This window comes from Coenobita brevimanus, chromosome 14 (genome assembly GCF_032717465.1).
Source record: "Coenobita brevimanus isolate Jiangsu-jjx chromosome 14, ASM3271746v2, whole genome shotgun sequence".
Lineage (NCBI taxonomy): Eukaryota > Metazoa > Arthropoda > Malacostraca > Decapoda > Coenobitidae > Coenobita > Coenobita brevimanus.
In genome coordinates this window covers 41,552,289-41,565,392 of record NC_136967.1, presented here as the reverse complement: position 1 = coordinate 41,565,392, position 13,104 = coordinate 41,552,289, and positions in this window count along the sequence as shown.

Here is a 13,104-nt window from a genome sequence, read left to right as displayed (position 1 = left end):
TGTGATGCAGAACTTCTGCCCTTTCACTGCTGTAATGCTAGAGGAATTGTATTTTAGTTAACACCAGACAGCTTTCATCAACTTCACAAGATATCAGGTATACGATTTCAACGCAAGTTTATCTCGATCGTGTTGTTGCTGTTATTGGCAAAAACTTTGAGTTAATCCTTCACTGGACCAATTTTTACAGGACGTGCACTCATGACCCCTCCCAACCCCCTCAAAATTCCATGAACCTCACGATCATTTCATTACTGATACTGACACTTTCTTTCCTGGAGGATAGTTTTATATTAGTCTTCACAACACTCGAACCACTAAGCCTTTAAGACCCATTTTCTCAGTGTATTTTTTCGTGTTCAAGCGCGACCGCCCACCTGATTTCCAGCCTTTCTTAAACATCCCTTCGCTCACCCCCAACCCCGTTTAGAGTTTCATGGTGCGACACTGGCCATGCTTCGACGAACAAATAATTTTAACTGATAAAAGAGAAGTACAGTAATAATCGCGTTTAAGCTATCACATTAACTCTTTTATATCTATAAACATAGTTACGTACTGAGTCGTGTCGAGGAGCAAGTGTTAAATTTAGGTTTGTCCTTTGCCTTGAAACCAGGAAATGATGTTGCACTTGATTTTGTTTCTTCTACCTTTAACAACAAGCTGGATATCCCGTGCCTTACTGGTTTAATAATTAGCAGTTTCATTGGAAATTTTGAATCCAGTGACTCCATACCACGACGTTTTCGTTTGGCCCTTGAAAGTCTCAAGAAAAATGATTCTATTCTTATTACAATAGAGGACAAAAGTAATTGTGTGGTCATTTTAGACAAACCTGATTATGTGGAAAAGATGAACCACCTGTTGAGTGATGCCACTACTTACAAAAAACTTGTGTCATCCCCTCTCAAGAGGTTATCCACAGACTTTAATAAGAAAGTCAAAAGCCTTTTAAAGGATGTGCCAAACATTGATGCAAGTAAGTTCATACAAATTAATCCAAAATTACCTTACATTTATGGATTACCAAAGACCCATAAACCACAGATTCCCCTCCGACTTATCATCTCACAGTGTGGCTCTTTCACTTACAAACTTTCAAAATTTCTAGCGAACAAATTAGCACCATTGGTTGGCATATTCTCTAAATCCCATGTCCAAAACTCTACTGACTTTATTGATAAGATTAAGTCTCTCAGTTTCTCCAGTGGCAGGTTGGTCAGTTTTGATGTAGATTCGCTTTTTACTAAAGTCCCTATTGAAGATGTAATTAGTTTCTTGGAAGAAAAATTACCTAATTGTAACATTGATGTCGGCATGCCACATGATGTCTTTCTCCAACTTATTAGCCTGTGTGTGCAGTGTAATGCATTTTCTTTTGGTGATCAGTTTTCATGCAAAAGTTTGGTATGGGTATGGGCTCGCCCCTCTCTCCAATTCTTAGTAAACTGTACATGGAACATTTTGAATCCAACCTTCTTACCACCGTATCTCCTCAAAATTTAATTTGGTATAGGTATGTTGATGATGTGTTTTAATTTTGGCCAGACGTATACGCTAACTTTGACGATTCTCTTACAAAATTAAATGCACTGGTTCCCTCAATTAAATTTAAAGTTGAATGGGAAAACAATGGTTCCCTTCCATATTTAGATGTATTTGTGCACAGGGATGAACTTGGGACACTTAGCTTTTCTGTATACAGGAAACCAAACCAGTGCAATTTGTATATATACATTTTTATTCATATCATCACAGTTCCACTAAAATGTCAGTTATTTCTTCTATGTTCCTTAGAGCACTCAGAATTAGTAGTCTCCAACATCTGGATACGGAAAACTCCAAGATATGGAAAATATTTTTACATCTAAAATATCCCAGTTGGTTTATAAGGCAAGCGTATTTTAAAGCCAGAAAAACCTTTTTTGTACCTAGACCAACATCACAAAGTCGGCAAAATAAGTCATACATCACGGTTCCGTATGTGTCAAATCTTAGCTTGGTGAAGTCTGTGAGTCATGATTTGGATGTAAACATTGCATTTAGATATACTTCCACCTTAAGATCAATGCTGGTAAAGAATAAACCAATTAGTAACAAAACTGCAGGGGTATACAAAATTCCATGTAGAGATTGTGATTTGGTTTATATTGGTGAAACGGGAAGGGATTTGGACACTCGCATTAAGGAACACAAGTATGCTTGTAAGATAGGCTACATAAATAACGCAGTGTACGTTCACTCTTCGGAAAACGACCATAGAATCGACTGGAATTCTAGCCAAATATTGTACAAATGTAGTAACTATAAGAAACGTAGAATTGTGGAAGCTGTATGTATAGAGAGATATAATAATTATAACCATAGTGAAGGAATGTATAAATTAGATCCAGTGATTAGAGGATTAGTGGCAAGGCCCTTGCCGCCCCATGTAATCCCTCACTCAGGTCGTGGACAGAGTAGAGGGAGAGTCAGGTGAGGTCACATCAGGTGTGGTTGGGAAAACGTGTCCTCACCCCGCATATAAGCAGCTTCTCAGCATTTGTATGTACCACTCTTGGTCTGTAGATCCACTGAAGAGGGCGACAAGCTGTCGCCGAAACTGTTTGGAATACATCTTTTTTCGTCTGCCAGTGTGGGTTTTTATATCCTATTTCATGGTCACGATAGTGTGACTCTTCAGCTGTCATAGTTACGTACTTTGACCCCATTATGGTATTTCCAGAGATATACTTAGGACGGAGTTCATTGAGAGAGAGAGAGAGAGAGAGAGAGAGAGAGAGAGAGAGAGTTGCTGACCAGAGTGTAGATGTGGGTGTTCAGTTGGCATGTTCCTTGTGTAAGTTGTGAAAATGTTTATAAAAGTGATTTTGGAAACTCGAGGCGGCGTGTCAGACCAAGCAGATTGTGTTCATGGCATGGTTAGTGAATGTGTGAGAGGAGGTACTGAAGCTAAGAGAAGTAGATGGATGAAATGACGATGCACGTGACAGGGCTCAGATACACTTAACTTGACACATGAACGCTAGTGTTTTTTAATGGAATTTGCTCAGAATGTCTGGCTTGTAAAACAAAGTCACGTATATCGAAGGTATGGTTACTGAGAATACACCTGTATGCTTGGTAGATTTCGCAAATCACTGTGTTCATAGATCCTCATACTTGCTTACTTTCCTTTCCTGGGATGGGATTCTCGGACACATTTACGATGAGTACCCTGTCGTAACTAGAAATCAGATACTGTCTTTATATCTTGTTCTTTATATTATAACAAATATTAGTTAAGGTGGGCAGATAACTAAAAATATATATGTTTTCACAGAAAGGACAAGGAGGTGGTATGGTACTGGTGAAACCTCCCCCATTTTTAGTTCCTCCTGCAAACAGAAATCTGAATTATGGCAGGGAAGTGTTTGTATATGTGTTTGTGAATCCAGGCCCTGGTTTCTGGTTTTTATTAATTTTGTGTGCAGTTGGGGTCAATGTTTTCTTTTTTATCTTCACGATTCTGTGCAGAATCTGAATAGCTGCTAAAGTAACCAGCAAGTATGACGGACTGGAATGTTTCTTCATTAGGTCGGAATCCTTATACGTAAGTGATATAATGCCTGGGAATTAAGAACGTGGTAAGCTGGAATACTATGGGGATTATAATGATTTTGTATACCCACATCCTCCACCACAAATTTTTATAGACAGAGACGAGGAAGAAAAATGCATAGATTTCGTATGTGGATATATAAGTGTACCTCTTTTATGTTAATTGCCTTTGTACTTAACCTGATGCAGCATGAATGGCTCAGAGATGTCGATAGTTTGGACAAAGTCGATATATCCGGAGCTAACGACGCTCCATTCAGACTAAACCAAAATTTCCTCACACCCTCGTCCGACTCAGGGGGCTTGAGGTTTCTGTCAGTAGGCAAATGTGAAAGAAATTTTTATCTTTACTCTCTATTTGTGTATCTATATCGAGTTCTTTTTTCACAAAGCACGCAAAAACATCACGCCCTAATTACAAATTTCTTCGGTGAAAGCCTTTCGCATTTTTTCCTTCCAGTTTTACTTCAGGAATGTGCGGCAGGGGAAACACATTTTCACTTTTTTTCTTAATTTAGATCTTCTTCGTCCTTTACATCAGTAATCGCGTATTTATCTCCACCTGTCCATTTCAGATGACTGCACTGTATTGCTAGAATGGAATAAGTGAGGTTTAGGGATGGTTTTAGGATTTCAATAGCATGCATATCATATTTTCACACACACACACACACACACACACACACACACACACACACACACACACACACACACACACACACACACACACTTAACTTAAAGTTGTCTTTCTGCCATAGAAGATGATGCCTACTGTACCCACAAAGATACTGTATTTCTCATAGTGTTATGTGCCAACGTTTGTGACTGTGCAGACCAATCCTGGATCAGCAAACTTTGCCACACCGTAGGCATCTCAAGTCCAATTTGTTGGAACTCAGCCTTGGTTGTATCTCCGTTGTCTACACCTTTCTGTGTCTAGGTTCTGAACTTCTTTGAGATGAATGGTTCGTTCGCTGCAAAGCGGTCGCTATTGTTTTCTGTCCGAGGCATTGGTTCCAAGATTATTTGGTATGATAGTGCATTTCTTCAGAGTTGTCCTTATTGATCTTCATGCCTTTTCTCCTGTACCTCTGGGTTGCAGCGTGCTGCAGGGAGTTGGCCATACGAGTTCAGAACCTGACTGGAAAGGGCATGTGGAACACATGTCCGACTCATCTCAGTTGCGTTTTAGCCATCATGGTTTGTATGCTGGATGACTGTGCCTGCTGGAAAATATGTTAGTGAGGGACTTTATTCATCCATCTGAGTCCTAGGATGCTCAGTAAGCAATGGGTGTGAAACGGCTCATGCTGTTAGATGTGATGTTGGTATGTAGTACATAATTCAGCACGGTACAAGATGGTGGAGAGGCAAACAGCCGTATATACTAATACCTTCGTCTCGATTCTCAAGTTAATGCTTTCAAAAACTGGATCTGAGATGACCAAAAGGGGCTGAAGCATGAATGATTCGTGCAGTGACTTCTACATCAGTGTTATATTTATGAGCACCCTGTCAAGGTAGGTTAAATTCTTCACCTGTTGTACATTTTCGTTATTTATCTGAAATGCAAGAGGCTCTGCTGGATTGTTTTTCTGAGCTATAATTTTTGTTTTATTGGGAATTACTTGGATCCCCATTGTATGACATATGTTGGAACGTTGGTGATACTCTGTTGTAGGGCCTCTGTGGTATGTGCGAGGACAGCACAATCATTAACGTATTATAACCCTAGGATATGACCATTTCAGTCTCTGATTTAGCTTGAAGACATCTGAGATTAAATAAGTTACCCCCTAGACGGAACTGGATATTTGTTCTATCATCATGGTTCATATGCAGGTGACACAAAAGGTAGACTGCAGTGAATAATACTGAAAATGGTAGAAAACAGGAGATATCCTTGATTTTCTCTCATGTCCACATTTTAGGGTTCAGAATTGCTTCCACCTATGGACATACGAACATTCACATTGTCATGCAGGGTCTTCAGAATGACAAGCTATGTGCTTGGAACTCCAAATTTTGACAGAACATCCCATAAAAGTTCTCTGTTGACCGTGCCCAATGCCTTTGCAAGATCAGTCAGTGTAATATATAAGTCACGGTTCTGCTCATGGCATTCCTCTTGTATCAGTCAGGCAACAAAGATCATATCATAGGTGTTTCATTCTTTCCGAAATCCACGTTGTGTTTCAGGAAGTGTTGAATCAGTCTGACTTTTTGTCTGGATAACATGATTATGTCTAGTACTTTGCAAGCATTCACGAGGAGGGAGATACCTCCGCTGTTTTAAAAATTTGAGTGGTCCCTCTTCTTGTACATGGCTACAATATCAGAAGTAAGCCATTCAGATGGAATTTATTCTCGGTTCCCGATAATTGGTTTGAGATCATGGAGGAGCTGGTGGAATACCTGGCCACCTCTGATTAGTTCAGATGGTATGCCATCAGGGCCAGGGCTTTTGTTATTTTTTTAGGGATCGGATTGCCTGAACAGTTTCTGCAAGTGTAGGTGGGACACCGAGATCTACCACTTTCGGAACATTCGGAATGTTATAAAAGATATTGTGCTCCACTTTGTTTCTTCAGTTCAGTAAGGTACTGAAATATTGTATCCATCTTTCTAGAATTGCTGGCTTGCCTGTCAGGTACACTACTATGGCTGACCGAACGTTGGCTATGGTCTATGTTGTATTTGCTTGCCCCATAGATGGTTTTTATGGACTTATAGAACCCATGATGGGCATTAATGTCACCTAGTCTTTGTAACTCTTTTGCTTGCCCAGTCCACCATATGTTCTCCATGTCAGGCACTTTTTCTGGGTTTCACTTTTGAAATTCTGGAATTCAGTCTTTATAGTTAAGGAACTAGGATGAGCCAACCAGTTGTTTTGTGCTGTATTCTTCATTGTATGAAGGTCATGCATATCCTTAGCATTTTCATCAAACCAGTCTTTATGGCAGTGAATGGAGAAGCCTAGGGTTTCTTCTGCAGTGCTCTGGAGCAGTGTCTTAATGTTCAGCCACTCTGCATGTAGATTTCTTGCACAGTTGTTTGGGTCAAGTGGCGGGCATTGATACAGCTTGTCTGTAATAGTGCTGCAGAAGTTGTTACAAGTTGCTGCATTCCTTTAAATACTACAGTTTAGTTTCTTGGGGTATGGTCTATGGAACATATGTGGGTTTAGATTAATTGCATTTTGGAGTGTATAGGGTTATGGTCTGTTGAGTATTAAGCACCTATCATAGCTCGGGTGATAAAAACTCTTCGGTCTCGCTGCCTTACAATTCCATAGTCAATTTGGTGTCAATTTCTAGATCATGGGTGCTCTCATGTGGTCTTGTGTTTATTAGTACGTAGAAAAATGATGTTGGTGATGACCAGACTCTGTTCCAAGCGTAGGGAAAGCAGTCAAAGACCATTGCTTTTTTTGTAATGAACATCATGGCAAACTAAAATGCCTTGCCCGAGGTGATTATCTTTTCCTATTCCTACATTAAAATCTGCAAGCAGGATGAACTTGTCATTGTGTGGTATTGAACAAATGGTAACATCCATTGATTCATGAAAGGAATCTCTGACAGAGTCCTAAGGGTCAAGTGTAGGGGCAAAGGCATTGATGAGTGTTGCATGTTGACTTTAGAGAGCTGTATGTGGCAGGACATCAGCCTCTCTGATATACCTACAGTTTATTCTTGGATCTTCTATAGTAGTTTGCTTCAGACTGCAAAGCCAATACCATGATTGCCTCATACAATGTCTAGGTATCTCCTCCAGAAATAGGTGCGAGTATACTGTCTTCCTGCTTCTATTAGGTTACCCTCTCCTGAGAGGTGCGTCTCAGACAAGGCAGCAGTGTCAGTTTTATATCTCTTCAATACATGAGCAATAAAGTCAGTCCTGTGGTGCAGGCATGTATCTTGTTCAGTATCAAAGAAGGCTAATATATTCCACATAGCAAGAGTCAGAGGGATTTTTTCCTTTTATGTAATATGAATTTGGGATGCCTTGACAAATGCAGTTAGCTGCCCTGTTGGTGTGGATCAGCAAATGCTTAGGTTACCTTTGCTAAACCCCTCCTCACCAGGGGTAAGCAACTGGTCGTCCATTTCTGACTGCCTTGTGACACTGGATGCTGCTGAGGGCATGACCTGCTTCCATGCCATTATGCCTGTGACCACTGGTCCAGTGTCGCCCATATGCAGGACTCCGGTTACCGACTTCCAGCCACATCCATGACCTATCACTTTCACTCTCTCCTGTATCCACAGGTCTGTTGATTTTGGGGAAAGGATGAAACAGGTGAGCATTGGAGTGGGCTTACACAATAACTAGATTTGGTGGGATGATGATTGTGTAGTCCTTACCACCACATGACTTGGCCCTTCTCTGTCTGTGATGGTGGCATGATGATTCACGATGACCATCAAGTGATCAGGTTGTTGGAGTCTACTGGGAGCTCTGTCTGTTGCGTCCCACTTTCCGTGGGACTCCTCTCACGGATTTTTCGTTAGGGGTTTACTGCCGCACCTTTTTAACCCATCCAAGGGTAATCCACAAGACAGTGGACCTGAGAACGCTTAGTCTGACGCCTCACTGATGGCCTATCCAATATGGGCAACCCTGTCCTCCAGCTGAGGCTGATGGAATCTCCCCCCGCTGGTGCAGTCCATGAGATTTATGGGGTAGACCACCCCCCACTACAAGGTGGTCCCCGACACATTTGGTCACTGCTCCTCTGAACTGTCTGCTTCTACCCCTCCACTAGTATGTTGGGCGCATAGTATCCATCTAACAGCAAACTCTAGTTTCTTTTCTGTCCATCTCTCAAATGAATGAGTTAACCATTACTCCCAGTCCTTCATATGTGCAACAGGTCAACTCTGAATTGTTTTCCTGTCTCTCTATTTCCTACTGCCTACGACCTCCATTCTTTTAAATGGAGTGTGTTCAGGTATCTGGAAAATAACGGATCATGGAATTGGTTCTCTGTTATTTTGATTATATTTTTTTCTTCGAGGGAACACGTATGCGGGCTCTCAGCCTTTGGTGTTTTTTTCCTTGTATTAAAAAAATACACTTACTTAAAGTTTGTCCTTCTGCCACAGAAGAAGATGAATGTTATACCCACTAGGATAATGTGTTTTACATTGTCTTTGGTGCTAATGTGTGTGAATGTGCGGACCACTCCTTGATCCGCAATCTGTGCCATACGGTCAGCATGTCAAGTCTGGGTTACCTCGGATAAATTTGTTTTGGTTGTGCCTCTGTTGTCTGTGCTCTTCTTTGGCCAGATTCCAAGCTCCTTTGAGATGAATGGTTCCTTCACTGCAGGGGGCTGGCCACTGTTTTCTGTCTGAGTCATTGGTTTTAAGATCTTTTGATATGATGATGCATTTCTTCAGAATTGTCCTTATATGATCTTTATATCTTCTCCTGTCCCACTGAGCTGCAGCATGCTGCAGGGAGTTGACCACGCAGAACCTGGCAGGGTGCAGACATGCAGAACCTGTGTCCGACCCATTTCAGCTGCTTTTTAGCCATCCTGGTTTTTCTGCTGGTTGACTTTGCTTGCTGGAGAACTTGTGAGTGAGGGACTTTAGCTTCTCTTGTGAGTCCTAGGATGCGCTGTAAGCTCTGGGCATGTAATGACAACCTGTTTGATGTGACGCTGGTAGGCAGGCCAGGATTCAGCACCATATAAGAGGGTGGAGAGGTATACAGCCATATATACTGATACCTTTGTTTCGATTCTCAAGTTGGTGTTTTCAAAGACTCTGGATCTGAGACCTCCAAGAGGCTGAGGTGTAGGTGATTTATGCAAGGACTTCTGCATCATTGTTATGCTTATCTGTGAACACACTTCTAGGATAGTTAAATTCTCCACCTGTTTAACATTTTCGCCATTTATCTGAAATGCAAGAGGCTCTGTTAGGTCTTTTTTTTAATGAGATATTATTTCTGTTTTATTGACATTTATTCGGAGCCCTGTTACATGGTATATATTAGAAAAGATGTGATACTCCGTTGTAGGGCTTGTTTGGTATGTGTGAGGACAGCACAGTCATCGGCATATTGTAACTCTAGGATGTGACCCATATCAGTCTTTGTGCTCGATGACGTCTGAGATTAAAGAAGTTATCGTCTGTATAGAACTGGATTTTTATTCCATCATTAGGGTTCATTTGTTGGTGACTTAAAATGGTGAGTGAGGTGAGGTAGATGCTATGAGTGACAGAAGCCAGGACACATCCATGCTTTACTCCTATGTCCACGTGGAAAGGATCGGATTTCCATCCATGAGCATCCATGTTGTAGGTTCTTCAGCACACACACACACACACACACACACACACACACACACACACACACACACACACACACACACACACACACACACACACACACACACATCTCATGTGTATAAGTGGGAGAGAGGGACTATGACACAGACTTAACCATCACTACTGGTCTGTGATGTCAGGGATGGGTTTAATACGAAAATTATTTTCTTGACATTGTACTTCTCGTTAAGGGAAAATCTATCACACGAGGTGCAGTTCAACCCAAATGTGTTTCCACTGATAACTTTATTCTGTTATGGTGTTACTGTTCTATATGATAATATACGATAATCATTATCAATAATTTGTGCTAATTTTGGTCATATAATTTTTGCAGAAATTTTTATTTTCAAACTTTGATTAGCTGTGTAGATACAGTTTGTGGACACCTTAACAAGTAACTTAAGTTTCTTACTATACTTCTAAATAGTTTGGAGCACTAAACAATAAGTTTTATTCTTTTCAGTTTAATATTTTAGTATTTGAAAAGGGTCCATCGAGTGAGGGCTTAAACAAAGCAACTTCCAGACACTCCTGTTCCTACTCAGTCACAGCCACTTTTCCGTCGGCACATCGCATTCCCTCACCTTGATCTTCCACTTTTTGCGTTGCCTATGAGTACTTTCGTTTCCGAAGGAATCAGTTATACATAATGTTAAAAGTGCCATATGGTTTATGTTTATCACGATCGTCATCCAGGGGATAACAAGGACTGTTTTAAAACCTTCTTTACCAGTGATCTGCCCTTGGTTATATAAAAGTGTCTTGAGGCAGTTACAATGAAATATAAAATAATTATCGTTTTGAGGAAACTCAATACTTCAGTTCGATGACGATTGTTAAATTTTCTTCTACTCTCAGATGATATAATTCAGTTTACCAAAGAACCCTCAGGCTGATGGGGTAAAACGATACATATTGGTACCAAGTACTGTTTCCAAGCCACACACACACAAAATTGCTGCTTATTTTAAGTATCCCTGTATGAATAAAAATGTGGGAGAAATTAATTTCTTTTTCATTAAGTTATAGGCGTCTACTCTTAATATGCAGAACGTGTCCAAGCAAACGAGATTGCTAATGTAAATTTTTAGCTTTCAGACTTCGTGACTGGATCCAGTGCACCTTTAATAACTTCTTAGATAATACGCCTTGGTGCTCAGTTTGGAACCATTTTTTAGAGGACGGGGCTTTTTAAGTTGCACAGTGGCGAAAGTTGAGAAAAACCACACATTCAAGTAATACCAATTACCTCACCATAAGATACCAGTGATGTGGGTACGTTTAATAATGTCCGAGATAACCCAGTTTGGGTGTTCAGTATTGCGCATTTTAGATTATTTCAGGATAATTTTGCAGAATTTTGAGAAAAGCCACTTAATTAGTACCTGCATTTTTCTTATATGCCTCCCAACGATGTTCGTAGGTCTGCTACAGCTTTAATAATTTACATGTAAACCCATTCTTTGTTCACTTTGGCGAAGTTTTCATTTCTTTCGTACAATATGCTGCCATCTTTGAAGAAAAACTACATTTTGTAAATCAAACCCATTTATGTTTTTACATGGTTCCCACTGGTGTGAGTAGGTTTGCTGTAAATATAATGGCTTCCGTGATAGCTCCAGTTTTGGCACTAATTTTGGAGCTTTTGGATTTTCACAGCAATGTGGTGGCCCATGTTAAGAAAAAAATCACTTAGGAAACCTTTATTACCTCTCCATAAGCTTTCCAGCATTGTGCGTAAGTTATTCTAGGCATGCTGGATTCTTAGAAAATACAGTTTTGGTTCTGTGCTTTACAATCTACTATAGAGAGCAACAAGTGCCGAGCTGCTGCATACTTGTTCCTGCAGAGTGCTCAGGCTTTGCCCTAGAATCTCAGTCGTTTGCACCATGGCATCGACTGAACAGAAAAGAATAGATTTGGGTTAATGTTTTCTCTCTGCAGGCTCCGTTTTAGTCATCTCACAAATACAACCGAATCGCTGAATGAATGGGGAATCTATTTACACAGCCGAATGCGAAACATAGGACCGATATCAGTGGTGCCAAAATATATTCTTAAAATTGTGTTCTAAGTCTCGTAATTGTGTGTTGAAGATAAACAATATTCTGCAACTTTTGTCTCGACCACTGGTAGGAGTTGCTTCAATTACACACGATTGGCTCAGAAACATTGCAATTGCTTGTGACATTTTTAAATCATTGCGTGCAGAATTCTATATCGATGCCAATGACATGCATTTTGTTGAGGAAAATATAAAGTATGGTGTGTTTTACTTCAAATTAGGGCAATTTCTCTCTTTGAAAACAAGGAATAGCTGCTTTGATGCCTGACGACCCCCAAAGTTCTCCGTAATGCAAATCCCTTTGGGACAATAATTCAGTGCCAAAACAATTCCTTCAGAAAACTTAGGCTCGCTTCACACGAGCGTTTTTTTCCCGCGCGGTAGTATGGACGCGCGAGTGGGTGTACAAGAGGCATGTATTCACACGAGCGGTTTTTTCCCGCGCAGTTCGTATGCAGCAGTGCACAGAATACCTCTCAGTTTGTCGGTGTTTGCTCGAGATGGAGGACGTAAAGAAGAGAGTGATTTATGTGTACTTAATGAACAAGGTGTTAAAAAAGAAGAGACAACGTAAATGGTGGACTCACCCAATAAATAGCTCTAGGCTCCTTCAAGGAGCATTCTGCACGATATATTCTGAGCTGAAAGCTGATGAAGAAAAGTTCTTCAATTATTTTCGCATGTCATCTCCTACATTTGAAGAACTTGTGAGCAAACTGAAAGATGGTATTATAAGGCAAGACACAGTTATAAGATCATCCATTTCTCCTGAAGAAGCTGTTGCACTGACTGTGAGGTAAGTATAAGTGTAAGGTAAATGAAAAAGTAATATGTAGCACAGTAACTTTATTTGCCTTTATATAGGTAAACGGGAAGTGGAACTGATTTGCAATGGTTATGCATGAGAAAGTAATTCCGTTGAACATGGAAAGTGGGAGTAATGCGAGTATATATATATATTCATAGTGTACCTCTGTTACTAGTGTATATAATAACAATAATAATAATAATAATAATAATAATAATAATAATGATAAAACTATTCATATTAGTACGTAAAAATGCATACCTGATTGAAAAATGACAACA